General features: G+C 39.9%; 1 protein-coding gene across 1 annotated transcript in view; it reads right to left on the bottom strand.

Annotated features, from left to right (window-relative positions):
- Positions 1-7,733: 7,733 nt before the first annotated feature.
- Positions 7,734-8,316, bottom strand: part of MMP2 (matrix metallopeptidase 2) — a 32,853-nt gene continuing 32,270 nt past the window's right edge. Inside the window, exon 13 of the mRNA XM_017837132.1 lies at positions 7,734-8,316. This exon is cut by the window's right edge and continues 438 nt beyond it. The gene's annotated coding sequence lies outside the window, so the exon portion shown is untranslated.

Below are 8,316 nucleotides of genomic sequence, written 5' to 3'. Positions count from 1 at the left end.
CCACATTTCATAAATGCCCTTCTGAATAAGCTGCCTACCTTGGGATTGTATGTGGGGGTTTAGCAAGGATGCAGCCTAGTTCTAAACTTAAGGAGAAAGTAGGACTGTGGAAGGCTGAACTTTCATTTTGTTATTTCCACCACTATTTTTGCAGACTCCTTTGGCCTGTTCACAGTGTGCTGTGTGGTGTATCAGTTCATGACATAGTTATTCAGGTCATATTCCATTATTTAAGTATAATTCTTAAGAATTTTATCACTGGCAAGCAAGGAACCATATCTTATGCGGAGATACAGGTGTTAAAATATTAAAGCAGTTTCTAGGAACTTTCTCTGCAGCAGTTAATTTTACTCATGTGTCTCCTCAACAAGAAAATGGAATAGAAATTCTGAGTAGTTTGCTAATCAAGACATTCCAGATATACCTGCAAAAAACAGTGCATTTCCCATTGGTCCATTTTGAGTGATTTTTCACTTTCGAAAAACTTGAATGAATTTCCGCAAAGAGTGTGAAATCCAAGAGGGCCTATTTTCTCATAAAATTTTGATTAGGAAATGTGGGAAGGTGGATTCTCCTATGGGGCTGTATTATGCTGGTGAAGGCATATGTAGCTGTGAGTCTGGATTCTTTTATGGTTTTGAGAGATCTTTGCACTTACATAGCAAAATATAGTTAGGATTCACGGTACACTTGCAGACAAAGTCATTATCTTTAATTTTTTAAGTAGAGAAACCAGGGCCAGTTCAACACATGAAAAAAGGCTGAAGTTAATTTCAAAACTGAGCAACTACATGGATGTTGTAATGTGTGTTTTTAAGCCCTTCAGGTTCCATAGAGCGTAGCCTTTGCCAGCAGTGATTAAAATACTAAAGAGAAAGAATGAAATATTCTGAAGAGAGATGAAGAAGGTGAATTAGGCTTGATGTTTACCTATAAAGTTTAAAAATGTGAGAAAGGACGTGTTCCCTTGACTCCAGGCCACTTCAACTTCATTAAAGAAAAATTACCAATAAATTCAGGACTTTCTGTATGTAATAACTTCTGAATAGACAGTTTTCTCACAAATACTTAAAGCTGCCAGTGTGCTGTAGAAGCAGAGTATATGTTAGCAATATTTATTATGATGTTACTTTTATTTTTCAGAGACCACATTCAGTTTTGCATGGCCAGAATTTCTGGAGCAGGACTTGTCGAGGACTAGAATTATTAAAAAAATATTTTCATTTTTCACACCCAGAGGCCTTGTGAGGGTTTAGAATCCACACAGCTTTCAATTGTAGCAACACTCTTTCCTGCGTTTTCAGGTACTTTTCACATTTGTGAATCTAGTTATGGCATTTTCCCCTGATTGAATCCAGGCTTAAATTCTGGAGTCACGTGTTCTGCCCATCAGTGTAAATAAGTTCTCTGAACTCACTTAGTGGGTGCAAATAGTTTTATTGAGTACTATCTGTAGCACTTTGTCTCCGGTGTATTTTGTCACACTTGGGTAAAGCATGCTGGGAAACTTATATTCTTAAGCATTCCAAGAAGATCACAGGAGAAAAGCTCTCCATTGGGAAAGATAATTCTTTCAGTATCAGTCAGCAGTCTCACTCACTTGGTATTCCAGGTGCTTTTGGTCAAGCAACAGAATTGATTACACTTTTTTTTTTCCCTTCAGGTTGCCCATTATGTGGTTCCCTCTCGTCACTGTAGCTCTGTCCATAGTACAGAATTTGCACACAAAAATGATGAGTGTATATAGAAAAAATACTTGAAATGTTCTTGTTTCCTGGAGTAGTTTTGACCTGATCCTTTGCAGGATGACTAACTCCTCTCTGCTGATTTCTTTTGTTTTGATCCAAGTGTCTAGTTCTTTATGTAAGAAACAAAGCTGAAAGAACAAGAGTAAGGAGGTGATAAAAGTGGAATGAAACCAAGACAAAATCTGTAAAGGGCGCAAGTGCTTTGATATGTTCTGCACTTCCTCAAAGGACTTGCCTGAAGAAAAAGCCAAAGCAAAACCTGAAAGCAGGTGCCCTACCTTCTGGACTGGATACTTACTCCCTTTTAGCTTCAGGATGTTTGTAGATTGAAAAATACTGCATGAAAGTGAGAGGAAGTGGAATTTACCTATTTGAGCATAGAATCAAGACAGATTGTATACACATAACCAGTGATAAAAGACAAGAAATTGAGGACTGAGACAGTGCTGTGCAGTGCTACATAGGAAGGCATCTAAATGTAAGAGTGGATGAAAGGCATTATTCACAAAGCCCTACAAATGAGGGTTCTTGAAGCCTTTTTGACAAGATGAGAAACAACAGAAAAAGGATTTCCAGTGTAGGTCCTCCCACTTCATACTTTTGAGCCGTTGAATGACAGAATTGTCGGTGGCCTTGAAAAGAACATTTTCTAATGGAAAACCATGAAAATGCAAGAATTTAATGAGCCTTGCCAAGTATTCAACTAGTGAGAAATCGCTCCCCCTCCTTAGAGGGCTGGGTTCAGCAGTTAATACATTGACCAGAGAGAAAGCAGAGCACTTGTCTTCCTTTTGCATGCAAGACTTGCCTCTTGTTAAATTGCTTTGACTTGGTTTGCCTTATTCACCAGCCTGCTGCTGTCCTGGGGCAGTGAACTCTGCTGCCATGGGGTTCCCCTGAGTCAGAGCAAGGGAGTTGAAAAGGAGAGCAGTGGGGAGAGGCCATGGCCAGAATTGCCTGTTGTAAGTGCAAGCAGAGAAGAACTAACGTCTCCAGGGCTTAACTAACGGAATGATGTGATACTAGATGGGAGACCTATGGTTGGATTTCCTAATTCCTTGGCTGGTGGTGATTAGAAACTTTGTGCAGTGGAGGTGCTGGGTCTGCGTCATTGCCTGGCACCCAACTGCAGAGCGCGAAGCTGCTTTCTAGTTTCAGCCCTTTTGGCAGCTGTGTTATGCTGTAATAGGCATAGAGAAGGCAGAGTAAAGCTATGAAACAGTCCAAGGTTGAAGCAGTGATAAAGGCCCACTTGGAGGACTTATAACTTAATATTGTGAATTCCTGTCTTTTAGAAAGGGGAGACCACCTCCAAATAATTCCAGGGACGGACTGCCAAGCTCCAGGGTAATCTAAATTAAAACAATTATCCTCTTAAAATTTTAGTTTATTTTGGCAATGCTAGCAAATTCTTAACAGCAGAGCAAGTTATTCTGAGAAGCCCCAGAGGAAAGCACTGGGCAGTAACAGACAGCTGAAAGCTCAACAGATTCTGTTTTGTCACCCTCTGGCTCATTGTGCAGAGGATCTGCACCAGGGTTAGCAAGGGGAATGCAGACCTGTAGTGACATGAGACCTTTTATTCTTGTGTCTCTTTTTCAGACTAACTTGTTGCTTGTCTGGTAGAGTCTGAGCATCTGCATGGTGAATCCGGCTGAAGTTGAACGTTAGAAATGTCCTGGGAGTTTGGGGATTTGCAAAATGAGGTGAGAGAATGATCCAGTGATGGTATAGGCAGGCAGTGTGGATACAGCTCTCCCAGCCTTGGTCAGGCTGACCAACATGGTAGTGGTGGCAGCAGCTGCTGTGACCTGTTGAATGGCCTCTTATTCAGCTATTGCAGCTGTGGAGACATTGTTTGAGCAATAAACCAAATTATTGGCTGTTATCTCCAGTAGTGCTGCCAAGGGAGAACACCCCTACAGGTTGAATACTTGTACTTTTATCTCACTGTGTTGTCCCTTGCTCAGACTGGGGTATATTTTATGGAGAAGGGAAAAGCTGGTGTGATGTGTTGAGGTCAATTAGCATTCAGACAGGTGGACTAGATGATTGTTGTAGGTCCCTTGAAACTCAAATATTCTATTCTAATATCTATATTAAATCCTTAATATTAGATAAGATATTGTAATATAGCCGTGAGCTTTTTCTTTGTGTGCATATTTGCATGTACACTTGCAGGCATACATTAATACATAATTTAAAAAGCTATCATGTGTACTTAAAATTATAGAAATTAATTTCATAGCTGAAGGCAGGCCAAGACTAGAAGAGACCATTGGTCCACTTAATCCACTCCCTACTTGGTCCAGGCCAGGAAGTTTCTTTTCCAGATATGCTGTATTAACACCAGAAATAAAATGTCTGATGAAGGATATTTTACAAAAAGGCAGGGAGCTTTGGATGTGAAGACAGAAAAACCTCAACACAAACAAGCAAAACGAATGCCCTTCACTTCTTTTGGTAGCGTGATATGCAGATTTATTGTTTTTACCACTAATAACGTGTGATTTTTTTTTGGGTTCTGTTATCCTCTAGGCTATGGCTCTTGCCAAGTCTTTCTCCCTTAGATTAAGTTCTGAGATAATAACAGGGTTTCTTAATATTTGTCTTGATTAAGAAAAAAACTGATCAGAGATATTATTAAAAAACACTTTTAAACTATGAGAATGAATGAATGTTTTTGAATTGTCTTGTTCACAGTGAATATCATATCCCTGGAAGAGCTGAGCCCATATTTTCTGCGGGTAAACACTTGCTGTTGCAGTTGGGATGGGGGAAGCCATGTTCCCACCTTCCTGGCTAGTTGTGTGTGGAATCATGGCTGTTTGTGTGCAAGTATAAATCTCAGAACTGGACAATTTACCCTAAGATGTGATTCTGTGTTAAAAGGCAATGCCAGAAGGAGTTGGATTTCAAGCAGCAGGATGTGCCTCTGACAGGCTGGGTGTGCAGAAACCTTGCTGGCAGATTTCGAGATGCCTTCAGTTATGCCCTGACTGTGCTATTTCTCTGACAGAGTCTCAGAGTTGGTTTTGTTGTTTTAGGGAGTTGTTCTGGTTTTGTTTTTGTTCTTACTAGAGTTCCCAACCTGGAAATACCTTAATACTTTTGAGTGTCTTACATAACCCATCTGTAAAAAGTCAGTTTCCCCTTGCACATACAAATGTCTGTGTTTGCAGTGATCCCACAGAGCCCAATGCCTGCTCATTTGCTGGCTTCAGCTCTTTCAAAAGCAGAAGAATGTTCGTTTACCTAGTCTTTGCTGCTCAAAACATGCACGTCTGACTTCATAAATAGAAATAATTTCTCCAAAATGGGCCCAAAGGACCTACTTCCTCCTGATTTAAAAAACAGCACAGTTACAGTCAATTGCTTAAATTTATGGGTAACTGCTGCTTAGTAAAATCATGACAGAGTAGCAGGAAGAAAATGTATTTTTAACAAATACAGAGTGTTAGTGAGACACAAACTCTTAAGCATGATTCACAGTTCAGGCTGCTCTGTCTATTAAGTGTTAAAGCTATGGCATTTCATTATAGCCTTGGCTGCTTTCTATGTATTGTGACAGAGGGGTTACTAAACCACTGCCCTTTGCTCTATTGACTGCAGCTGGGTGCCTGCAGCCTGTCCTGCTCATAACTGGTAGAAAATTTCTTTTAATTCAAGGAGAAAGTGTATCTGAGCCCTCTCCTTGTTGCAACAAGCCCCTGTGCAGACTCAGGCATGTGGGCGACTCTACCCTGACATCAAAAAGTCCTAAGTGAACCTGACTTCAGTTTAACAAAACTCTAAAAGTAGAACAAGTTACATAAAAGTTTGATAGAGTTTTGTGCTGGGTTTTACATGGCCTTGAGATAAATAGTTATGCTTCTGGCCTTTGTTTCTTCTTGTGTAAAGAAGGTAGGTAAAAACCTTGCCTCATTCTAAAAATGTCTTGGGACAAGCATGTTGAGGGCAGGGAAGGCAAGGGCAGCGGCCTCAGTGAAAAGTCTCAAAGTGCCCAAGAGAGGTAAAAAGAGAGACCTTGAGAGAGTAATCTGGTTTAGCCATAAGTCTAGAGATCAAAAAAGTCCACAGCATCGGGACAGACGCAAAGTTAAACAGGGAAGCAAGTCATGGGACATGGACAGGTACAGGCAGAGCTGCAGTGCTGCTCACGAAAGGACTTTCCATCTCATGGTTAACTTATTACAAACAGGAAAGGGAGGGAGGTTTTACAAGTGGCTATCAGTAAGTGAAATTAGACCCAAAGTGTTTTTCAGGACGCGTTCTGTGACTTAGTGTTTCACAGGTCAGATGTGAAAGGTTAATGAGAAGGGTCAGTATACTCCTACAGCTTGTCTGACGTATGTAGGTGATAACCTGGCAAATGTTACAGTTGATGAACAGAAACAGATGTATTTAAAAATGACCTGTGTTAATCTTTAAAAGTTGCCAGTCTGAAACTGAACTGTGCTTTGGTTTAAGGATAGAAAATTTATTTCTGGTTTTGTGCCAATGATTTAGTCATTGAAGAATGGGTTTACATAAGCAAGAACAAAAGGAGAAACTGAGCAGAATTCCTTAAACCCACCAGATGTGCAGAGTTTTGTAGGATTATGGTGTTATTATTGCAGAATGTAGGATGGTAGATTTGCCAATGTTGCAAAACATGCGTAAGTTGTAGAGGAAAAGGAAACTATTTCAGTCATCAGTAAAAATGTGATTTAGCAAGTTCAGAGCTGAAAGGCCCAGTGCAAATGTTCCTCTAGTATTTCTATGTTTCAAAACCCTTGCATATTAAATACAGATGCTAGAGCATGCACTTTGGGGCAATATTGACACAAGAACATAACAATCTTTAAGGGATGGTTACTGAGGGGTCTTAAGACAGAGCTTAAATTATTGCAACACTCAAAAAGAATGCCTGGCAGTCATTAAAGCTAGACAATATTTTCAACACTGGTACGGGAAGATGTTTATGGTCAGGACAGACCATATGTCCCTGAAATGTCTCAATAGATCCTACAATCCTGAGAAGGTTGCCAGGTGTTTGTAAAAACTGCAACACTAACATTTTGCAATTACAGCTGCTTTGTTTTGTGCCTTATTTTGTTGGCTCTGGTGCGGGATTAATTGGGAAGGCGATTAATGATTTCTGAAGAGAATGAGGATTCTGAGAAGGAGACAAGCCATCTTTTCTTTTGGCACAAGTAAAAATAGTCCTGGTTCATCCAGGTGAGGATTGTCTGTAGTAACCAACAGCTTCCCAAAGGGGGAGTTACATCTGAATAGGATGCAATGGAAAGATTATTTGGCGAGTGCAGCCACATTAGAAATTTGATCTTTTCAGAGTATCATAGTAAAAAACCCTCTGCTTAGAACAGGAAAGCACTGAGTGTAAACATCAAGTTGTAGAGGACGTGAGAAGAAACAAATGGATCATTGGCTCAGATGTTGGTTCTAGGCAGTTCTGTGAATCATGGACTCAGTGTGAGAGATCCGTTGAGAAGGACCTGGGCTGACCACTTGCATGATGCAGCCCATGGAGGCTCATGAAGTGTTCCATGTGCACGGAGCTGGATAAGATCCTTGGCCAGATGGTGTCTGCTCTCATGGGCAGGATTAAGGGTTTATATCTCTCTTTCTCAAGCTTACATCCCTATAGGATACATGTACTATCATGTCTGTGTTGTCTCTTCCTGCCTGGGTTGTGCTGAGGCAACCTGCTGATGAGGAGGATAACATGGATAACAGACAGGCATCTGAGCTGTTCAGAGAAGGCAGTGGCTCTGTGGAGACAGGGGGCCATATCATCTCTTTAATGTAAATTGCTGCAGTTGCATCTTAGGACTAACAGAGAAAACAGCCTAGGTTTCTAAATAAACCCAGGAAGCAGTTTTATACCGAGGTAACATTCTTTCCTTTGACACGTATTTTGCTTTAACATGCTACTACATTTCTAATTTCAAATGATACAAGGAAGCCCGGCCATGAGACGTGTTGACAGTGTAATTTGATTTTATTTGTATTGTTGGCACTTCATGTGTGGGACATTCTTTCCTGGTTTATTTTTTAAATGAGAAACATTCCATCAGATTGTGAAAAGAACATTTTCTGTTGCCCAATGCATAAGCAAAAAAATCTAATTGACCAAAACCCCAACATTATGAAGAACAGAAAAATAAAACAAGTTAAACAATAATACTTGACTTCTATGTATAACGCATTGTCTTCAAAAATCTGAGTCGTTTCCATCCATATAAACAAGTTATATAGTAGTAACAAAGTGCATGAAGCAAATTGCTAAATTTAACTAAGGTATTAAAATAAAAAGTACTTTAAAACAATACTTTAACACAGTTTCTTGCCATGATTCCATCATGCATCAACACAAAGCAGATCCTGAGGCAACCTGTGCCTTTGACAGTCTTTCTGTATTATTATGTAAATAAATGGAAGTAATGATCAAACTCGCAAGAGGGTGAAAAACATCGAGACAAACCATCTATTTATAACAGAGTTGTACTTAAAAAAAAATAAAAATCAAAGTGCACTGCTGGTACATCTCATTTGGGCCTATCTG

This window comes from Lepidothrix coronata, unplaced genomic scaffold (assembly GCF_001604755.1).
Source record: "Lepidothrix coronata isolate B3197 unplaced genomic scaffold, Lepidothrix_coronata-1.0 Scaffold292, whole genome shotgun sequence".
Lineage (NCBI taxonomy): Eukaryota > Metazoa > Chordata > Aves > Passeriformes > Pipridae > Lepidothrix > Lepidothrix coronata.
The sequence above is the reverse complement of the archived record's forward strand: the minus strand, read 5'-3'. Positions and strand labels throughout refer to the sequence as shown.